At 50.7% G+C, this 21,425-nt stretch overlaps 1 long non-coding RNA gene across 1 annotated transcript in view; it reads right to left on the reverse strand.

Annotated features, from left to right (window-relative positions):
• The window catches only part of LOC137773505 (uncharacterized), a 43,164-nt gene extending 23,591 nt beyond the window's left edge, over window positions 1-19,573 (reverse strand). The window contains exon 1 of the long non-coding RNA XR_011075691.1: window positions 19,427-19,573. This is a non-coding gene — a long non-coding RNA (uncharacterized lncRNA). The remainder of the gene's footprint in view (window positions 1-19,426) is intronic.
• Window positions 19,574-21,425: the final 1,852 nt, after the last annotated feature.

Below are 21,425 nucleotides of genomic sequence, written 5' to 3' on the forward strand. Positions count from 1 at the left end.
TGGGCAGGGATGTGACCGGAAAGGCCTATTTGACTTCTCTGTGTCTGAGTCAGCCTCTCTGTGAGATGCGGATGGTAGTAGTAATACCCAATTCAGCTGGCTGTGAGGACTAAGTGAATTGATCCAGGGAAAGCCTTAGAGCAGGGCCTGACCTCTGGGACTGTTCCCATAATGTTAACTCTTACGGTTACCGTGTCGCACGGAGTGGGATGGCTGCTCCTGAGGGGCTGCCTTCAGGGGCCACCCAAACCCTGCCTGTCTGCAGCAAAATGGTGTGGGGATGATAGCTTTACAGCTGGCAGTGGCTGGCAGCAGCTGAAATCCCCTTTCAGCATCAGAACTGAGCCCTACTCCCCACGGGGCCTCAGGGACAGCACACTGGGGCTGCTGGCAGCATGTTCCCCGCGTGCACAGCCAGCCCACCCCAGAGCTTCTCATCTCCCTGGTGTGGGGTGAGGCCCCGGTGAGGCTGACAGACAGCCAGCAGCGGGGACCACCCTCTCTGGCCTGGGAGACCACCTGAATGTGGTTGCAGGGCCAGGCAGAGAAGCAGAGGGAGAGGTCAGCAGGACCTGGAAACACAGGGACCCTCACAGGGAGCAATGGGTGGCAGCAAATCTCTGGCTGCCAATTCCCCATTCATTTGGTCCATAAAAGTTTACGGTCTGCCTGCTCTGTGCTGGGGCTGGGGCAAGCCCCTGGGGCTCCAGGGAGGAAACACGGGGTCCCTGTCCTCCAGGCCACAAGTTCTAGTAGGAGAAGCAGTGGCAGTCAATCATGATAAGAGCAGCTACCTCTGGGGTGCATCCTGAGAGGGCTGGAGTCAAGCAGAAGGGAGTCGTAGAGATGTAGTTTTGACAAAACTGGAACTCTACTGTGCATACTCAAAATTTATATTTTTTAACGATAGCTTCCCACCTTAATAAACAGCCATCCACAACATGATTGCACTAAGCTACACCCTATTGTATAATGTGATGTGTCGTAATTTATTTAGCTATTCCGCTGCTGTTGGGTTTTTAATTATTTTTCTAGTTTCCACTGTTATACATAGGACTATGGTGAATGAATGTTCTCCTACACAAATAGCTGTTCATTTCTTTGACTGTTATTTAAAAACAAAGTTCCAGAAGCAGAATTGCTAGGCCCAAAGGGAGACACATTTTTTCAAATCTTGCTCCATAGGCAGGACCTCCTATTCTAGCAGGACACCCTAGTGATGAGCCCAGTGCAGGAGGGACCCACCTCAGCAGGATCCTCTCGGGAATGTCTAGCTGGGATTTCTTGCAGCCTGTGTTTATCCATCACAGGAGTATCAACCCCTGTTGCTTCCCAGGGATGCTACAAATTCTTACAGCCTTGGAGCCTTTTGAGCCTCATGTAAAATGGGACTAAAAGCCAAGATGCTCAAGCCTGAGGAACAGCATCCACTATAGAACGTTTGGGTCAGTGTGTTGGTTAGGACTGCATTAGGCTGCAAGTATCAGAAACATGATCTCAGAGGCTTAACCAAAGAGGGCTTATTTTCCTCACACAATGAGAAGCACAGCAGTAACAGCAGCTTGAGACTGATGTTCTATATTGACACTACCCTCCATGACCCAGGCTTCTCTAGCTTTCCTTCCCTCCAGTCTGAGCATATGGCTTTCCTCCTCATGCTCAAAAGATGGCTGCTGGACCTCTAGCCATCACATCCATATTCCAGGCAGGAAAAGGGGGAAGAGGGAAGGGCAGGGCATGCTGCCTGCTGAAAATCCCTGCCCCCTTTTAATCAGGAAAACCATCCAGTCATCTCCAGTCACATCTCATTGGCCACAACTACGTCACAAGGCCCACCCTTGTTGTGAAGAAATAGAGAGAGTATAGCTTTTGCTGGGCACATTGCTGCCCTGGAGAGAATTGGACTTGTATGAGTAAGGAGAGTGGGGAGGACAGCTATTTGGTGGGTACCTAACACTGCCTGCCATCTTGCCCACCTAACATGACAAACTGTACAGATAGATGCCTGAATGCCTTGCCCTCGAACATGCAGCCTGGAGGCAGTGAGTCTCCCAGGCCCAGAGAGACTCAAACAGAAGTGATGACTTGGCCACAACACCCTGGAGAGGATTCAAACAACAGAAAGAAATCAAGAGACTCCCCAGATCTCTCTAGCCTTAGGGCTTTGGGGGAGAGTCCTACGCCCTTAAGTTTTACATAAGTTTGGTTTGATGCAGAAAGTATCATGAATCAAAAGTCCTAGATTCAAACCTCACTCTTCCCCTTACCATGTGACCTTTAGCGAATTCCTAAATGTTCTGAGCCTCAGATTTGTCTACTATAAAATGGCAATAAACAAACTTGTAATTATTTCGCGATTAATAGGTGCAAATTATTTGCTTGAATTATCTTATTTAGTTTTGACAACAAGCCTGTGAGATGGTTATTACTGCAGATGAGAAACTACAGCACCAAAGGGTTCACAGTGAGGCGATGCTCTTTACCCCTGTACCATCCCTACTTGTCAGAGTCTTCGAGGTAAAGTGAGATCTACATTGTAAACCGTAATGAGCTTCTCAAAGAGTCCACTAAAAGAAAACTACCAAATCCATTTACTCATTCCACAAATATTTATCCAGTGCCTGCTGTTCTCAGGACTCTTTTAGGGGATGCATCAGTGAACCAAGCAGACGAAATTTCCCATTCTCAGACAGCACACGTTTTAATGGGAGGAGACAGATAATAAAATGAGTTTTATATTTATATATATTTGATAGATGGTGATAAGAGCTCTGGAGAAAAGTAAGGTAGAAGCGGGGGTTGTCAGAGTGGGGTCAGACAAGTCATCACGAGGAGACATTTGACCTAAGACCTGAGGAGGCAAGGAAGCCTGTCACGTGAACGCCTGGGGAAGGTGTTCCAGGCAGAGGGGAAGGCTGGTGCAATGACTCAAGGTGGGCTGTTTCCTGGAATGTTTGAGAAACAAGAAAGCTCAAGTGGCTCAAATAGATTAAAGAAGCAGAGTGGTGGGGAGAGGAGGTCCGAGAGGCAATGGGGAGGCATTGGTCAAGGTTTTGCAGGCCACTATAAGGATGTTGAGGGGAACGGGAGCCACTGGAAGGTTCTAAGCAATGGAGCAATGTGATCTGATTTATGTGTTAACAGGATCACGCTGGCTGCTGTTGAGAATAGACCAAGCCGGGGTGGGCGGGGGGGGGGGGGGGGAGGCAGAGAGTCCAGGTAGGAGGGGCTATTGCGATGACCCAGCTAAGAGAGGATGGCGGCTTGGACCAGGTGGTAATGGTGGAGCTGGTGAGAACTGGTCAGATTATGGATGCATTTTGAAGTTGGAGCCAACGGGATTTGCTCACAGATTGGACAAAGGGTATGAGAAAAAGAGAGGCGTCAAGGAGAACTACAGATTTTTCAGTCTGAGCAACTTGAAGGAAGGAGTTGTCATTAGCTGGGATGGGGAGACTGTGGGGAAAGCAGGTTTGCGAGGCAGGGGCAGAGTTTAGTTTCAGAAGTGCTGATTTTGTTGTTCCCATCGGTCATCCAGACAGAGATTCTGAGAAGGCAATTTGAATACACAAGCTTAGAGTTCCAGGGAAAGGCTTGGGCTTAAGATAGAAACGAAGGGGTCATCAGCATACAAATAGTATTTAAAGCAACGAAAGTAAATTAATTTACCAAGGGAATAAGTATAGATAAAAAAGAGAAGAGGGACAAGGACTAAGTCCCTTAGCTCTCCATTGGCAAGAGGTCAGAGAGATGAGAAGGAAGCAACCAAGGAGACAGAGAAGGCACAGCTGGAGAGTTGGGAGGAGAAAGGAAAGAAAATACAGATGACTTATCTGGAAATATGCATAAAGGCTTTCAAAAAGCTAATACCCTTTAATTAAATATTGCACCTCAAGAATATATTCTAAGTAAATACTCTTGGCCTTGCACAAAGATTCATGGCCAACGATGTTCTCAGCGTGGATTACAAAAGTGAAAGACAGGAAACAACTTGTTTAAGAAAAGAGGGTTGGTTACATAAATTATGGTACATCCATATGATAGGTTAGCATACAGCCATGGAAACCCAGATTTTTAAAAAATGTTTTCAGAATACTGAATGACCTGTGGACAGGTTTATCTTCATGATCTGTTATTTAGTGAAAACTAGCAGGTTATAAATTGCTATGGTCAACAAGATCCCTGTATCGGTCAGCTAGGAACCTGGAAACCACTCTAGGCATTTCAAGCAGAAAGGGATGTAGTACAGAGAATGAGGTGTTTACAAAGCTGTGGAAGGGCTGGCTGTCAGGTTCATGACGAGCTTTTAGGGCGCTAGGAAGTTGCTGAAACCTCAGGACACCTGAGCCTCCTCAGGTGGAAACATGGAGGAAATGCCTGAAGGCTGCTCCAAAATCTCCTATCTGGAAGCGCACGCACCTGCCTGCAGCTGCTGGGAGAACAATGCTATGATTTATGCTTCTCTCTCTCCCTGCCAGATCTCAACACAAGTGCCTCTAGTCGGCTGGCGGGGATTCTGAGAACTGTAGCTCCCTGGCTTCCAGCCCCTGCCGGGCAGAGGAAAGCATAGACCGGGGGAAGGAAATGATATTGAGTTGCCAGCAGACTACTGCACGCTTTTACAAATATTTCTTCACAAAGATAATATGCCTGGAGAAAAGACTAAAAGCATAAACACTATGGTGGGCCAAGTAATGCCCCCCCAGAAGATGTCTCTGCCCTAATGCCTGGAATTTGTGAGTGTATTATGTTCCCTGGCAAAAGGGACTCTTTGATTAAGGCTGCAGACCCTAAAATAAGGAGGTTTTCCTAGATCATCCGGGTGGACTCAATCTAATCACATAAACCCTTAAAAGCAGAGAACATTCTCTGGCTGAATGTAGAAGAAAGATGGGGCAAAAGAGGAAGACAGGAGAGATATGATGGGAGGGAAGTCAGAGAAAGTCCAAGTGAGTAAAGAATACTTCGTGCCATTGCTGCTTCTGAGATGTAGGGGGCCACATGCAATGGCCAGAGAGAGGCCTCTACAGGCTAGGGACTCCCAGGTGACAGCCAGCAAGGAAACAGTCCTACACTGCAAGGAACTAGATGCTGCCAGTAACCTGAATGAGCTGGAAGTGGATTCATCCCCCAGAACCTCCAGAAAGGAAAACATTCCTGCTGACACCTTGATGTCAGTCTCATGAGACCCTAAGCCAAGAGCCCAGTCAAGCACGCTGGAACTTCTGATCAACAGAAACTGAGATGATAAATGGGTATTGTTTTAAGCCACCAAGTTTGTGGTCATTTGTTATGGCTGCAGAGAAACGAATGCCAGCCTCAAGATGCTGCATCTGGTTTTCTCTGGGTAATTGGACAGTGGTCATTTCTATTTTTATTTTTTCTTTCTTTCCTTTTTGATTTTTTCTTTCTTTTATTCCTTGTCTTTGATTTTCTGAATTTTCCCTCTTTACTATAAAAAACATGTATTACCTTTATACTCAGGAAAAAACAATCCCCTTCCAGCTGATGAGACAGAGTGGGCAGAGTGGCCCTTGCCTAACCAGGGAGAATGGTCAGAACACAGACCAGGCGTCCTGGAGAGACAGTGAGCTAGTGCCATTCCTCGGGGTTTGCAGGTAGGCTAAGGACATTAGTAATAGCTAATACTACATGCCAGGTATTGTGCTAAGTGCTTTCTTAATTGTCACGACAGCCTAGTTTACAACTCGGGAAACTGAGGCCCGGATGGAGTTAAGTAGCCTGCCTGAGCTCCCAGAGCTGGTAAAAGGCAGCGCCAGGAGTATGACTCTGGGCAGCTGGCTGCAGATCCCTGCCTGTAAACCAGGATGGAGCACGGCATCCATGGCCAAGGCACAGAGCCCACAGGGCAGGGCCCCTGGGCTATTCCGGGGTCTTTCAGATGTATTTTAAGATTCAGAACTCACGGTATAAAGGACATTACTCTGAACGCGATAAGTACGACAAATCGAGGCAGAGGCTCCTCTTTGGCTGCAGCTCAGGGTGGAAGGGTTGGGATGATGCTGAGCCTTTCCTCCTCAGCCGCCCACCCCCTCAGGAAGCTCCACACAGCTCCCAAGGCGCCCTGGGGCACCGTTTGCGGGGAAAGGGTCCCTCCAACCCCGAGGGTCCCTGGCTCTGGAGAGGGGAGGAAGAGCTCTTCTGGTCTCTCTGAGCTGCTGACGTCAGGTGGTGTCTGCCCAAAGGAGAAGGCTTTTCTGAGGAAATCGCTTGTTATTCCAAAAAGCAGCCATCTCGCCCGCCATCTTGGCTCGTCTCACACAGCACATCTGGGATGTGTTTACTAGCAGCTCACCCGCTGCCGGGGGGCGCGGGGGTGGGGGTGGGGGGCCTGGACCTGGTACAGAAAATGAGAAGAACTGGAAATGAGTAAGACTCATGCCAAGTCACTTAACAGGACCCCGTGGCACCTACTTTTCCACAAAAGCCGCATCATTCAAGAACCCACCATGATTTTGCAAGACGATTCTAAGGAAAGCCCTTTGGGTTGTGGCTGGTAGGGACCAACTCAAATGTCCCTAGGGTTTCTCATTCTGCACGCAGCCCTCCTTGTTCCGGAACTTCAGGTCCACACTCAAGGGCCCATCTTGCCTCTTTCTATCCAAGGCCCTGCCTTGAATGCTCACCCAGCGTCCTGACGCCCCCAGGGCTACAGCCGGCCTTGCTCTTGCCGTCTTGCCAGAAGCTGGATTTCCAACCTGAGGCCCAGTCTGTTGGCAGGAGCCTCTTCCTGCTGACCACACCCCCACTCTTTTCCCAGCCTCCCATGGCGGGGAAATGGGGTTAGCCCCGGTTGCCCCTACTGGGATGCGCCTGAAGTAGCAGGAAAAGACAAGAATTCATGAATGCTCGCAGTATCATCGGCATCCAGAGGTCATTGCATTCAATCCCCTGCCTCCGGGCAGGGTGCCCACCATTCACTCAGGCCTGCCTCCAGTGAGTGTCTTACCATGCTCTTCCTCACTTTCCCTGAAACTCAGTTTACCTCCACACACGTCTGTATGCTCTTGATCTCTCATGAGAAAAGAATGGAGTGTGTCTATACCCACTCAGTTAATATGAACACAGCCACAAATTCACCTCCCTTCCTCTTAAATGACTGGGTTAATTAAGGGCCAGAGGGGAGTTCGTGGGTCTGGAAGACGCAGCGATTCTGGGTCAAGGGCTTACTCCTTCTGTGCTCCTGGAGCTGCTGATCATGTAAAGAGAGGGAGGCCAGCTCAGAGAAGACACCTGAAAGGCACTTTCATCTCTTTCTGGCTACCTGGCTTCAGCCCATCATGTACATAGGTGCCCTCAGCCACCTCGATGCCCTGCACCCATTATGGACCACACAGCTCTTCGCCTATCTCACACGTCCACCCATCTTCATGCCTCTGCTTCCAAGGGAGGAATGATCAGCTAAGAGGAAGTTCTGAGCTAAGGAAGGATGTATTGCTTAGGATTGTGTTAATAAAAAGCAGAATACATGAAGACTAAGTGTGGTTCCTTTCAGAAGAGCAAGAAGGCCAAATACTGGGAAACTCAGCATAACTCACTATCTTAATATGTAAACAACATATTTCATGGGGAGAGTCTAGAAGTAGCCCCATATTAAAGACAGATGTCAGCCGTCACTGTCAACTACCACCAAGAGTATTTAACATCGTTTTGGAATTACTTGACAGTGCAACTAGATAAAAGAATAAAATAAGAGTTATAAATATTGTAAGGAGAAAGCATAATTATTATCATTGGATGATATTATTCTATACATGGATATTCCAAGAGAATCAGCTAAAGGACTTCTGATAATAATCAGAGGATTTAGCAAGGTGGCTAGTTTAAAAACAAGATTTCCTAAACACAAGAATCAAGGTCCCATGCATGAAGGCAATAAACTCATAACGTGAAATATAGAAAAGGATGTGCAGGGATACATGGAAAGAGCTATAAAACCCAAATCATAAACTTGAATAAATGGAGAGAGAGAGAGAGAGACTTTGCTTTTGGATAAAAAGTCAGTAACATTGAAAGCGTGTCAGTGTCCCCATAATGAATCCATTAATTCAGTAGAATTTTTTTTGAGATAATGTGACAAAGTGATTATAAATTCATCTGGGGGACTTCCCTGGTGGTGCAGTGATTAAGAATCCGCCTGCCAATGCAGGGGACACGGGTTTGAGCCCTGGTCTGGGAAGATCCCACATGCCGCGGAGCAACTAAGCCCGTGCACCACAACTACCGAGGCTGCGCTCTAGAGCCCGCAAGCCACAACTACTGAAGCCCACACGCGTAGAGTCTGTGCTCCACAACAAGAGAAGCCACTGCAATGAGAAGCCCGCGCACCGCAACAAAGAGTAGCCCCCGCTCACTGCAACTAGAGAAAGCCCGCACACAGCAACGAAGACCCAATGCAGCCAATAAATAAATAAATAAATAAATAAATTTTTTAAAAATAAAAAATAAATTCATCTGGAAAAATAAATAGAAAAGAATAGCCAGAAAATCCCTGGACAGGAAAAAGTAAACTAATAAGGGAGGGGGTAGCCCTATAAAATACTTTTTAAAATATTATACAACTATAACAATTAAAATAGTATGGGACTGCTACAGGCAGACAGATCAGTAGTAAAGAATGCAGAAATTTGATATTGACTCAAATAAACATAAGAATTCAATTCAATAAACTGAGACACTAGGACAAAAATAAATAAATCTGTATTCCCTACCTCACTCCTAACACTGAAATAAATTTTAACAGGATCAAAGATTTAAAGAAAAAAAATTTTTCAAAATAAAACATTTGAAAAATAAAGCCATAAAAATGCCAGAAGAAAACGTGTGTAAATGTTTTTATGATCCTGGGGTAGCAAAGGCTTTTCTAGTCACAGAACAAAACAGAAGTCATAACAGAGAAGATTCATAAATGTGTCTACGTGGAAATAAAAAGAGAAAACTCCATAAATAAAATCAGAGGACAAAATAAGAGAATAATACCTGCAAGATGTATAACAAGACGCTCCTTTTCCAAATTAAAAAAAAAGACGTCTTTTAGAAAACAATAAGGAAAAGACAACAATCCAATGGGAGAATACAGGCAAAGAATATAAATAGGTCATTCACAAAAAACACAACTGGCTAATAAAATATACAAAATGTTCCATCTCACTAACAATTTTAAATGCAGATGAAAACAAGATATAATTTCTCACTTATCAGATTTGCAAAGATTAAGAAGATTCATACCACACAAGGTTGTGGAAGATGTGATTACAAGGCCATCTCATACAATGCTGATGGAAGGAAAATGAGTACATTCTAGAGAGCAATTAGGCATTATCTATTAAATTTTAAACGTTCATACTATTTGACCTAGCAGTTTAACTTCTTGGATTTTATCCTGTAAAAGCATTTATGCATGTGCCCAAGGGTAAATGGACAAAGATGTTCACTGCAGCATTGTTTATAATTTTTTTTAAAGGGGCAGTTCGGGGAACAACCCAGAGGTTCATTTATAGGGAATTGGTTAAATAAATTATAGTACATCCATAGAGTGAAAGTCTATGCAGCTATTAAAAAGAATAAGGGGGACTTCCCTGGCGGTCCAGTGGTTAAGACTCCATGCTTCCAGTGCAGGGGTCATGGGTTCGATCCCTAGTGGGGGAACTAAGATCTCACATGCTGCGTGGCACAGCCAAAAAAAATAAAAATAAAGATTAAATTTAAAAATAATAAAAAATAAAAATAATAAGGAAGCTTTCTATATATACTATTGTGGAAAGATGTCTAAGATGATAAGTGAAAAAACAAGTTGCTAAATTTACCTATAATATAACCTAACATTTGTAAAATAAAGCCTAATATAATATGCTTTAATCATGCCTTGGTCCCGCCACACCTCCTCCTTCAGAGATCCCTAAGGAAGCTTAATGCATAAGAACAGAGGTAAAAGGAAGCAAAATATCATGTTATTACTAGCTGGGACCCCGACCTCAAACCCGAAATCCAGTCAGTGGGACAAAGGCCCCTCTGACTCGCTCACAGCAGAGGACCCAGCAGCTCACAAGGCCTCTGCTCCCCCTGCCTTTGTACCCATCGCTCCACCTAGATGTGACCCTGATGTCCCTGACCCTGAGGATGGCCCCATCATACACGTGTGCACAGACGCATCTGCTTTGCTCAAAAGAGCCGCACCCTCTAGTGGCCCCAGCATCTCTCCCTTCTGGGTATGAGGGCAGAGAAGATGGACTCAGGGGAAGCAGGGAAAGGGGTTGACCCCACTTCTGGGGTCAGAGGTGATGAGCCCTCCCGGATGCAGGGGGTGGACCAGTGCCAGGAATTGCGACAGCTGGTGGCTGGGTTTGTGGGTGAGTGGGCAGGCGGCCTGCTGTGGTGAGGAGGGGAAGGTTTGTGGGAAACATGGTTGGCAGAAATAGCCAGGATGGTGTGCACCGGCAGCCTCTGGGGAGGGGACCCTCGTCCTCAGCCAACACCCCCAGGGTCTGTCCCATGGGCACCACAGACCACCTGTCTGCCCTTTAGTCTTGAGTCACTTCCTGTGTTTTTCTGTTTCCCCAGGTAGACTCCTGACTCACAACCCTCCTTCTTTCCTTCCTGTCCCTCTGTGACTCAGGGGCAAGGACAAGGACCCACCTGAGGGCCAGGAAAAAGGGGACCCTGGCTTGGGATAAGTGCCCCCTTTACCTCTGTACCTCCTATACCTTGGTCTCCCCATCCCTGACAGAGAGTTGGCCTCAGCTCTAGGGGAAGCCCAGCTCCAGGTCATCTCAGTCAGTCCCCTGCATCCAATCCAGCAGGAACTGAGATCCTCATCAACTCCTTCCCTCAGAGAGAAGGGCTAGAGCACTTCCTGTCTCCAGTTTCAACAAATTCAGCCTTCTTTCCCGGGCCCTGTACCCTGGCCCTGCTCTCTCCTCTCCCACATTGCAACAGAATCCCTCAAGGGCAAAACCATATTTCATTCCTTCAAAAAATGTTTTCTAATTGAATCAGTTTCAAGCTAAGTCTGCAGAGCAGGAGCCACAGGCTTGTCTATTCAGTTTCTGTCCCCAGACCACTTTTCTCCTTTAAAACCCAACCTGGGGCTCACACAGCCCCAGGACTCACCAACCTCATTCTCCCTACAAAGTTAGGGATTTAAAGGAATGCGTATGTGCCCTAATCTTGGCCTATGAGAGCCGAGGATAAGTTTTGCTAAGGGTATTTCAGAGAAATATTTTCTTGATCTAAAAAATAGACACACAGAAAGAGATTGTCCCTCTTCAACCTCCAGACATATCATGTCTGGATGTGATGTCTGGATCTTCAGCAGCCATCTTGCAACCATGAGGAGAACTATAGCACTTAAGGAGCAAGCCAAATCTGAGGAGAGCAGAGCAGAAAACCAGAAAGAACCAGGATGCTTGATGAAGTGGTAGAGCCACTCACTTAACCTCCCTGGAGCCACCTTACCTCAGGACATTTTTTCTTATGAAATGAAAACTTCCTGTATAGTCGAAACCATTTTGAGTCAGGTTTTCTGTTACTTCCAGTCAAAGGTTCTTATGATACAGCTGGGTGTTTAGAAAGCCTGGCTTAAGACAGCAAATGAGTCGTTGTGAGGAAGGAGGGTGTGTGGCCTGAGGGGGAAGAAGATCACATTTTCCAAACCTGTGGCTCATGTTCAGCCCCAGGACATGAGCTGGGGTCTGAGGAAGAATGTGGACCATGTGTGGTTAGAGACGAGAGAAACAGGAGGTGAAGTGAGGGGACCTCGGGGAGTCAGCAGCTCAGATGTGGTGAGGGAGAGGCACAAAGACGTTCATTACAGCACCATTTCTAATTGCTTCAGATACTTAAAAAAAAAAAAAAAAAAAAAAAACTGGAAACAACCCAGAGGTTCATTTCTAGAGAATTGGTTGAGTAAGTTATGCCTAGAATGGGAGCGGCATATCAACAGAGCCCTGAAAGAGGAGGTGGCAGCTCAGCAGGGACCCTGGGTAGGGTCATGTGTTTCTCCCCATCGAGGGCCTCCAGGGAGAACCAGGTTGTGGCTGGGCTTGGGTTCGGGGTTCAGTTGCTATCACACATTCCTTTATATTATGCAATCCATTCCCTGACCCCCCAGACCAGCTCTGACTCCCTAGGACAGCTACTCCCTTCCTGAGAGCAGGGACCCCTGTTCTGTGTCTGGTGGTTGCCCTGGACCCAGTGCAGCATTTGGGGCCTAATTCCAGGGAGCCCAGGAGGAAAGGAGCACCTGGGGAAGGTGAGGGAGGAGTCCACAAAAAAGAAACAGGCAAGTGGAAGGACCAAAGACTCCAGAGCCCAGAGGTGGCCAGAGAAGGAGATGAAAGAAATAGACTCTAAAGGGAGGGAAACAAGGGGCTTGGGCGAGGACGGTGACGTCAGAGAGCAGATTTCTGTCCATACAGCACTGTGGGGAGGGGCACCCGGCCACAGGCCCAGGCAGACGTCTCACCTCGCAATCCAGGACGAGCACGTGTGTGTGTGTGCGTGTGTGTGTGCAAGTGCGTGTGTGCAGTTGCCTGAAATAAACACTTCATAAAACCACACTTCCGCTACTACAGGTAAGGCGCTGTATTTCCTATTCTGTTCTATTTCATGTTTTGAAAATGCGGTCACAACCTATTGAATTAATTTCCCACCCCACTAGCAGGTCATGACCTGCAGCCTGAACACCCTCCTCCAAGGCAGTGACACTCCAGGAGCGATCCACCCACCAGGCTCAACCACGGCTGCCAGGAACCGGGCAGTGCAGACCAAGTACAGGCACTTAGACTCTTGATAGCTATTTGACGAAGTGACTTTATGTCTGTTGTATCCAACAATAAAATGTTGGGGCTTGTACTTTGTATGTCTTGTTTTATTTTTCTAGCAGTTCCTTTGTATTATATTTTATAATTTAATGGTCTATGACAAATTGGAATTTAAAGAAAAACAACTGATCCTTCCCCCAGGCGGTCTGAGAAGCACTGCTTCAGAGGATACAGGCCCTGCCCAGCAGCTCACAGTCTGCTGGATGGAAGATGGAAGATCCTCTGGGGAGTGGCCTGGAGGCTCTTCCCTCCACCAGATCCGCACACAGAGCCCCCTTCTCTGCCTGTCCTTCAAGGCTCATCCAGGAGGGCACCCGCCTGCCTCTGTGCTCCTCCCTGAGCTCCCACAATGCCTCGTGTGGACTCCTGCTACATTAGTTCATGTTTTTGTTTAGTTGGCTATTGATGGACCCACTTACTCTGCATTCAAGTCCAGTGCTTTGCACATAGTACACACCCTGGAGGAAGAGAGAAAGAAGTGCAGAGACAGGGTGGGAAGAGGAGGGATGAGCTCCGTATCCGGTCACGGGGATGGGAAGTCTTGAATCCAGATGCTTCCCAAAGCCGGAGAAACACCTTGGATGGAGATCCTGGGCGAATCCCAGCCAAGATGGTCTGGGGAGGGGAGCAAGGGAGACGGGTGGGGGGCCGACTGGAGCAGAGAACTAGCAGGCTGCTCTGAACCACGCCTCCCCAGGCCAGCCCCGAGGAAGGGAGCCAGAGGTGGGGTCCTGGAGGGGCACTGGGCAGGGATCAGGAGCTGCTGAGTTTTTGCCCTCATAGGAGAGCCAGGGGCTGAGCCCTCTGAGGGTGGTGCTGGAAGGTCTTCACAGGGAGGGCAGAGGGAGTGGACTGAACCCAGGCAAGCATTCAGAGGGTCATTTCATCCATCCTCCTGCCTCCATCCCAAATGCTGGTAGCAATACCTGGACTTTCCATCCCAACAGGCCCAGGAGCTAAGGCACTTCAAGTCCTTGTGGGGGCAGGGGCTGCCCACCCCCGACCCTGGAAGCCTCTGTCATTCCCACATCATTTTGAGAGTGTCTTAGTTTAGGGGTGTTGCTGTGTGACCTCAGGCAAGTTGGTAATCTCTAAGAGTCTTGGTTTTCTCATCTGTCAAATGGCAATAATAATCGCTACCTGAAAGGGCTGCTGTGGGAATGAAGTCAATAACGCATGGAAAGTGCTGGCAGCTGGGGGGTGGTAGTCAGTGCTGGCACCTTCTCCTTGCCCCAGGCTGTTCCTCGGAACAGCACTCAGCCAGGAGACTTGGATATCAATCACATAGTGTGTCTGCTGTGGGCCCAACCATCTGGCAGCACCCAGGAGGAATGGGCTATCTGAGATGGAAAGTGGGCAATCCAAGAAGGCTTCCCAGAGGAGGTGAACTGCAGGCAGGAATCGAAGCCTGAGAAATGGAGTAAAGAGAGGGTGAGCTTCCCACACAGGATACCTGGCTTCTTCAAAGACCTGTGGGAAAAACCAGGCTGGGGTGGGAATGGAGGGCAGACCAGGATGGCCAGCTCCTAGAACGGGGCAAGGTATGCCGGGTGGGCAGCTGGCAGGGAGGGGCGTGAGTGCCATGCCTAAGGCTCAGCATGCCTGTCCCTGCCCCAGAGTGGCTCTTGCCCCTGCCTCCTGAGGGGAGACATCAGATAAGCAGTGGAAGGAGCCGCCACCCAGCCAGGTGAGCAGTCCCAGCCTCAGAGAGTGAGGCTGCCAGCTTGCCACTGGGACCTGGCGTTGAAGCCGGCAGGGGCGGGGCAGAGACCTAGGGAGTGGCACAACGTGCTCTGTGTACACTGGCCATGGTGTGGCGGGCTCTTGTGACTTTCCGAGAATGAGTGTGGGCCTGCGGAGGGGCAGCGAGGGCTGCCTCAGCCTAGAAAGCCTGCCTCTGCCCACCACCCAGAGGGACAGCAGCCCCCGTGCCAGCCCTCACGCCCCACGCTCTACAGCCTGCCCCACCTGACTCAGCCAGCAGCCCCTTCGCGCGCGCGCGCGCGCGCGCACACACACACACACACACACACACACACACACACACACACAGGCAGGGGTCACCCAGTGCCCACGGGGAGGAAATGGAAATGGAAAAAGGGGGTTCTCCTGGTACCAGGCAGCACAGAGGCCCAGAGAGAAACAGACACAGAGAGAGACAGGAGGGCCTGACAGGAGAGGCAGGGCCTGAGAGAGACAGGAGGACAAGAGGAAGAAGAAAGGGTCAGAGACAGAAACGGGGCAGGGGTGGGAGAGAGAACAACAGAGACAGAGGCGTGAGAGGAAGGACCTTGGAAAGGGATTGGGACATGGCCCTGCGGGGCTCCAGTGGAGGTTGGGCTGTCTCCCCCCTTCAGCCATGCGGCATGGGGGTCTCGTTTTCTCTCCCGCGGCCCCTCAGTCACCACACTGGCCTGTCACCAGGAAAGTTCTACCTCCTCTCCTTCAAGATGCAGACTGCAGGGTCCACAACGTTTGTCCACCCTCAGTCTGCGCAGACCTCCTGTGAGGGCCCAGGCCCATCAGCCCTCCCAGGGCACCAAGCATCATGCCAACATTGCTCCGTGCTTCCCCTAAAATGCGTCACCTGACATCAGGAGAAAACTGCCCCCATCCCCGCAGTGCTCTCCCAGCCCTCCACAACACTCAGAACCCTCTAGAAATCTGTTCCCATCGTCTTGGTTTGTCTCTTCTCCAAGAGCTTAATTTCCTCTACAAACTCAGAGCTCTCCATCTCATGTCTCCTTCAGATGCCCAGAAAGAGGCCCTGGGCACACCCAGCCCAGCTCCGAGGCCCCGGGGAGCTGCTGACTGGCAGAGAAGAGGCTGGTCACCTTCCTCTTTTGTTTCCTGCCCCTAACCCATCCCCTCTCCATGACAAAACAGTGTCCCCAATCCCACCAGCAGTTTGGAGGTGAAACCTTTGTTGGAGAGGCTTAAAGTCCAACTACTATACCTTCTTCCTTCCCTGAACTGGGTAGGCAGGGTTTCCCTCTTAAAGAAGCAACCATATTGCTTTTCTTCTAGAAAGTCAAAGCACTCAGGGCTTCAGTGCCCGGCCCTTTATTATGAACTCCTCCAGTGGGCCTGGTATGGGAACCTGCTGATCTGAGACCCTGTCCTCTGAATCGCCTCTGACCTTGGCAAGGAAGAGGGTGGCCGTGCATGGTGCCCCTTGTCAGGTCCCCTGCACACTGCTGGGCACAGTTGTGTCCGCAGTCCCATAATTCCAGCTTCTCCTCCAGCGTGTCCACCAGCGCTGCCAGGGGACCGTCAGAAAGAGGGACCAAGGGGACAGAGACTGCAGCCTTGAGGGAGGGAGGGGGCAGAGACAAAAGGAGACCAGGAAGGAGGAAGGCAGAGACAGGACCAAGGAAAGACAGGTCGGGGGTGGGGGAGAAAGAGACAGAGATAGGAAAAAAGATAAAGATAAAAAACCAAGGTAAGGGGGCTTCCCTGGTGGCGCAGTGGTTGAGAATCCGCCTGCCAATGCAGGGGACACGGGTTCGAGCCCTGGTCTGGGAGGATCCCACATGCTGCGGAGCAACTGGGCCCGTGAGCCACAATTACTGAGCCTGCGCGTCTGGAGCCTGTGCTCCGCAACAAGAGAGGCCGCGATAGTGAGAGGCCCGCGCACCGCGATGAAGAGTGGCCCCCGCTTGCCGCAACTAGAGAAAGCCCTCGCACAGAAACGAAGACCCAACACAGCCATAAATAAATAAACAAATAAATAAAAATTTTAAAAAAAAAAAAAACCAAGGTAAGGTGGACACAGTGGGGGAAGGGGAGGGTGGGATGAATTGGGAGATTAGCTTTGACATAAATACACTACCATGTGTAAAATAGATAGTGGGAACCTGCCATATAGCACAGGGAGCTCAGCTCAGTGCTCTGTGATGACCTAGATGAGGGGGAAGTGGGGAGGGAGGTCTAAGAGGGAGGGGATATAGGTATGAATATAGCTGATTCACTTCATTGTACAGCAGAGACTAACACAACATTGTAAAGCAATTTTACTCCAATTTAAAAAAAAAAGAAAAAGGAACCAAGGTAAGAAAGAGACAGGAACAGAGCATGAGCTTCCCTGGCCCCTCCAGCCCTCTCGGTGTGATCTAAGACCTCAATCGATCCTAGAGATCAAGGTGGAAGCTTGGTCCGGGGCACAGGATGAAGCTGCTTCCCAGGAACTAACCCCAGGCCCTGGACCCAGCCCCGGTGGCCCAGGACAGTACCTGGGGTGCGAAAGGGATGGGGAGGGCCTCTACCAGGGCCTGGGGGGACGGGGAGGAGAGACTGCCAGCCCCAACTGTGGTGCATGTCCACCAAGGACACGCAAGGATGCAGCAGGAGAGGCTGTGATTAGACAACAGGGAGCGCTTGATGACAGCTAGGGCCCCAGGGCACATTCCCCACAGGACGGGCAGGGGGAGGAGTCTGTGAGGAAGGGGCTAACAGTCATCCTAGAAGCCCAGCCTTCTCCCATCTCCCTCCACCCCCAGTGAGATGAGTCAGGGATTCCGCAAAATTTTGAATTCTTGCCTTCCTTTGGGCAACTGATACTTGACACTCTCTTGGGTTTTCTCTCCTGTCACAGCGGTGAAATCTCCAACCCTCTCTAAGCTTCCTTTCTCCTTGGCTCCAGGGCAGTCTCTGCTTCCTCCCTGCCTACCTCAGCCCTGGCTTTGCCTGTGCTGCTCCGTCTGCCTGGAACCCCCGTCCCAGAACCAGCTTCTTCTCATCCACTGGGAATCAGTTTAGACAGCATCTGCATGGCTGGCCAATTCACAAGAGCCCGGCACCTAGCAGGGCTGCCCTGAGGGACTGAATGAATGCAGAAGACCCTGTGAGAGGGAGACACCTCAGGCACCACCCTCAGGGAGCCCACAGTCTGATGGTGGAGACTCAGGACTGAGGGGACCCCCAGTGAGCAGAGCTGCAGAACGCAAAGGAAAGAAAGCACTGTGTGGGTCCTGCAGTGAGGTTCCCTCTGAACCTCAGAGCAGGGTAAGCCTTCATTGATGGCCAGGGCCTAGCAAGGCCTGCTCCAATGGAGGACTCAGTAAACATTTGTAGGAGGGAGGGAGGAATCTCATGGCCCTTGGCTTCTCTTTGAAGGCTATTCTCTGGTGTTAGAGCTCCCTGGTGACCAGGACCACCTGGGCCTTTTTTCAGCGCTGGCCCCCAGTGCCAGGCACAAAAGGGCACAGAGTGGGTCCCTGCTACCGAGTTAGAACTCTGACTTGAGCTGGAGGACTCTGATCACCAAGAAGTCAGGCTTCAGGCAGGCCCCAGGCCCAGGGACAAAACTGACTCAGCCCCTGCCTCGGTCTCCAGCTCCAGAGCGAGCACATCAAAAAGGGACTGAGGGGCTTCCCTGGTGGCGCAGTGGTTAAGAATCCACCTGCCAATGCAGGGGACACAAGTTTGATCCCTGGTCTAGGAAGATCCCACATGCCACGGAGCAACTAAGCCGGTGCGCAGCAACTACTGAAGCCCGCACGCCTAGAGCTCGTGCTCCGCAACAAGAGAAGCGACCGCGATGAGAAGCCCGTGCACCGCAACAAAGAGTAGCCCCCGCTAGCCGCAACTAGAGAAAGCCCGCGTGCAGTAACGAAGACCCAACACAGCCATAAATAAACAAACAAACAAACAAACAAATAAATAAATAAATAAAAGGGGCTGGGGTAGGGGCTGCAGTGGGACCAGGTAGAGGCGGCCGGCAATGTGAGGCTCCGGCCTGCGGCTCACAGCTGCCCAGGATTCCATATGGCCCTCAAGGAGGAGGGGTGCAGGGGAGACCAGGGAAGACAGAGGTCTGCCCCTCTGGTGGGATCTTAGCCTGGGAAGGAGGGAGAGGCTGGGGAGGGCGCCTGGGAGGACAGAGCATCCCTCCACCAGCCCTGCAAAGCAGCGTGTAGTCCCCCCCTACTACTGCCCTCAGCCCAGCACAAGCATCTGGAAATGGATTAGGATCATTGTCCCGGGAAGGCGGGTGAGTTTCCATGAGTGAATCTTTTCCATCCTCAAACCGAAACCTACATCTCTAGCCCAGCAGGCAAAGCTGCCACCTCCTTCCTCCAGAACATCCAAGACCCAGAAGGTGCCGGGGAGAGACCTGTTGCAGGGGCACCTCTCGAAGAGCAGTGGGAGACAGGTCAGGGTGAGAGAGACTTTCTCCTGAGCCCCCTTTGGGCTCCATGTTCTGCTGTGACATCCCTGCCCCAGGAGTGATGAGGTCAGGGTGAAATGGTGCAGATGAGACTTCAACACAGAGGAAGGGGGCAGAGGTCAGAGACTTCTTGGGTCCACGTGGGGTAGGAGCTAACTGCCAGGACAGGAGTAAGTGCTGAGGCACAAAGCTAGAGGTTAGCAGGTCAGTGACCCACCCATCCACCTAGTCCCTAGCTGGCCATCATTTAGGAAAGCGATGTATTTAGTTAACCACTTACATAGTGCAAGAGAAAGCACATGTCTCTTACAAATATTAACTCATAGAATCCCCAGAACAAACCTATAAATATAGCACGATGATCATCCCAGTTACAGATGGGGAAACTGAGGCTCAGAGAGGGTAAATGACTTACCCAACATCACACAGCTGGAAAGTGGCTGAACCAGGATTCAAATCCAGGCATCATGCCACCCCAACTGATCCCTGCTGCCGCCACAGTTTCAAGACCTGGCCGGGTCAGGGAGACCCAAAAGGCAAGAGGCCTAGCCAAGGATGACATTCCTCCTCCAGGAAGAGCGGGTCCTTTCAGGGACTAGACAGAGGCCTCTCCCACAGAGGGCTGGAGCCAGGAGAGAGCAGCTGATGTAACTGCTCCCCCTTGTGGGGTGGGGGGGGAGCTGGCCTAGGCCCAGGGGGTGTGCCTGCCGTGACTGCAGCCCAGGCCAATGGCAGGGCACCAGCCTCCCCTAGCTGGCCCAGGAGAAAAGGAACCCCTCCTGGGGTATTTCTATTATCTTGAGGAGAAAGGGCGGCGGGAAGAAAAGTTGGCCGGAAAGTGGACTGAACTTGCAACTCGGTTCAGCAATCAAATCCCAGTTCTCCCGTGGGCCAGAGCTCCCTCCTGCTGTCTCCTCCAGGGAAATCCAGCCCAGGCCTGGGGCTGGGAACGGGAAAGCCTGTCTCCTCAACACCCCCAGCCTAGAGGCCCAGAAATGGGGTCCACCTGCCCTGGCACCTGCAGCGGCCCCTCCCTGTCCAGGTAGAGAGGCCAGGTAGAGACAACACGGGGTCCTTCCCCAGCCCTAGAGAAGAAGGAGACTTCCAGAAATGGGGGCTGCATCTTCCACGCTGAATATGAGTCTGTATGGGTTGGCAATATAAATGGCACTAGTGGGGCAGTGGGGTAGATCGTTTGAATGAGGGCTGTCCTAAGAAATGCCAGGCATACATCCCCGGACGAGAGGTAGGGCACCCACTGCAGAACAGCTAGGCGAGGGGCAGGTCGGGGAGAGTAGGCACAGCTTCTGTCTCCTCACCGCTTCCCCAGCACTCAAACACACATTCACACACTCATACACACACACTGATATATACTCACACACATATATACACTCACCCACAAAGACACAGTCAGATACTTATGTACACACTCCCACACTCATACACACATACACTCACACGCTCATATATACACACCCACATGTATATACACTCAGGCACTGAGGCACACTCATCTGGGCGTACACACACACACACACACACACATTCACGCACTCTCATGCTTCAGGGGGTTAGGACTGGGCTGGGTAGGAAAGAGGCCTTCTGGGAGGATGGTATGGCTGGTAGCTGCCAAGGGGTGGGTGGGCAGAAGCCCGGGACCGAGTGGGGAGCCCAAGATTGGGGGTGGTACTCTGGGCCACCGTGCAGCTCCAGGGCAAGGACTGTGAGTGAAGTGGGCCCTGCTCCTGCCCCTCCTGGGCCCGCCTCTGGCCAGGCCGGCCTCCATTCCCAGCATTGTCTTGGGCAACTCGGGCAGGGTTCCCAGGCCCAGCTGAACTGGGGGCCTGGCCAAATAGCCCTCCTCTGCCCTCCCATTCCCTTCTCCCTTGAGAGGGAGGGTTGTGTGGGGAAGTGGGAGAGAAGGAAGCTTCCTGAATCACTGGCATCCCATCCCCCAGCCCACGCAGGCGGCCTGCAGATGAGCTCAGGTGCAGGGTATGACCCCAAAAGTCCAGACTCTACAAGGTCCCCATCCTTCCCAGGGCAGCAGACTTGGAAGTCCAGCCCACCCCCACCTGTCCCCTTGACCATGAAGTTCATTTCCACCCCCATCTCTGGGGTCCCATCTGCCCCCCTCACAGGCTGGGCTTAGTCTGGGGCAGCTCTCTCCCACCCAACAATCCCCTCCCCAAGCAAAGGGAACCACGTGTGTTTTACTCTTAAAGACCAAATGAATCACCTGGCAGGAAGGGGATGCAGGTATTAATGGGTTAATCGGAGTGGTCGCCTTCTCTGAGAACTGGCTCTTCCCTGCCCCCTCCAGAAGGTTTCCCCACCTGTTCCTGGCAGCCTTCACCTTATCTCTCCTCAGTGGTTCTGGAGAGCTGGGCCACATCACAGTGGCTGCACCT

This window comes from Eschrichtius robustus, chromosome 12, assembly GCF_028021215.1.
Source record: "Eschrichtius robustus isolate mEscRob2 chromosome 12, mEscRob2.pri, whole genome shotgun sequence".
Classification (NCBI taxonomy): Eukaryota; Metazoa; Chordata; class Mammalia; order Artiodactyla; family Eschrichtiidae; genus Eschrichtius; species Eschrichtius robustus.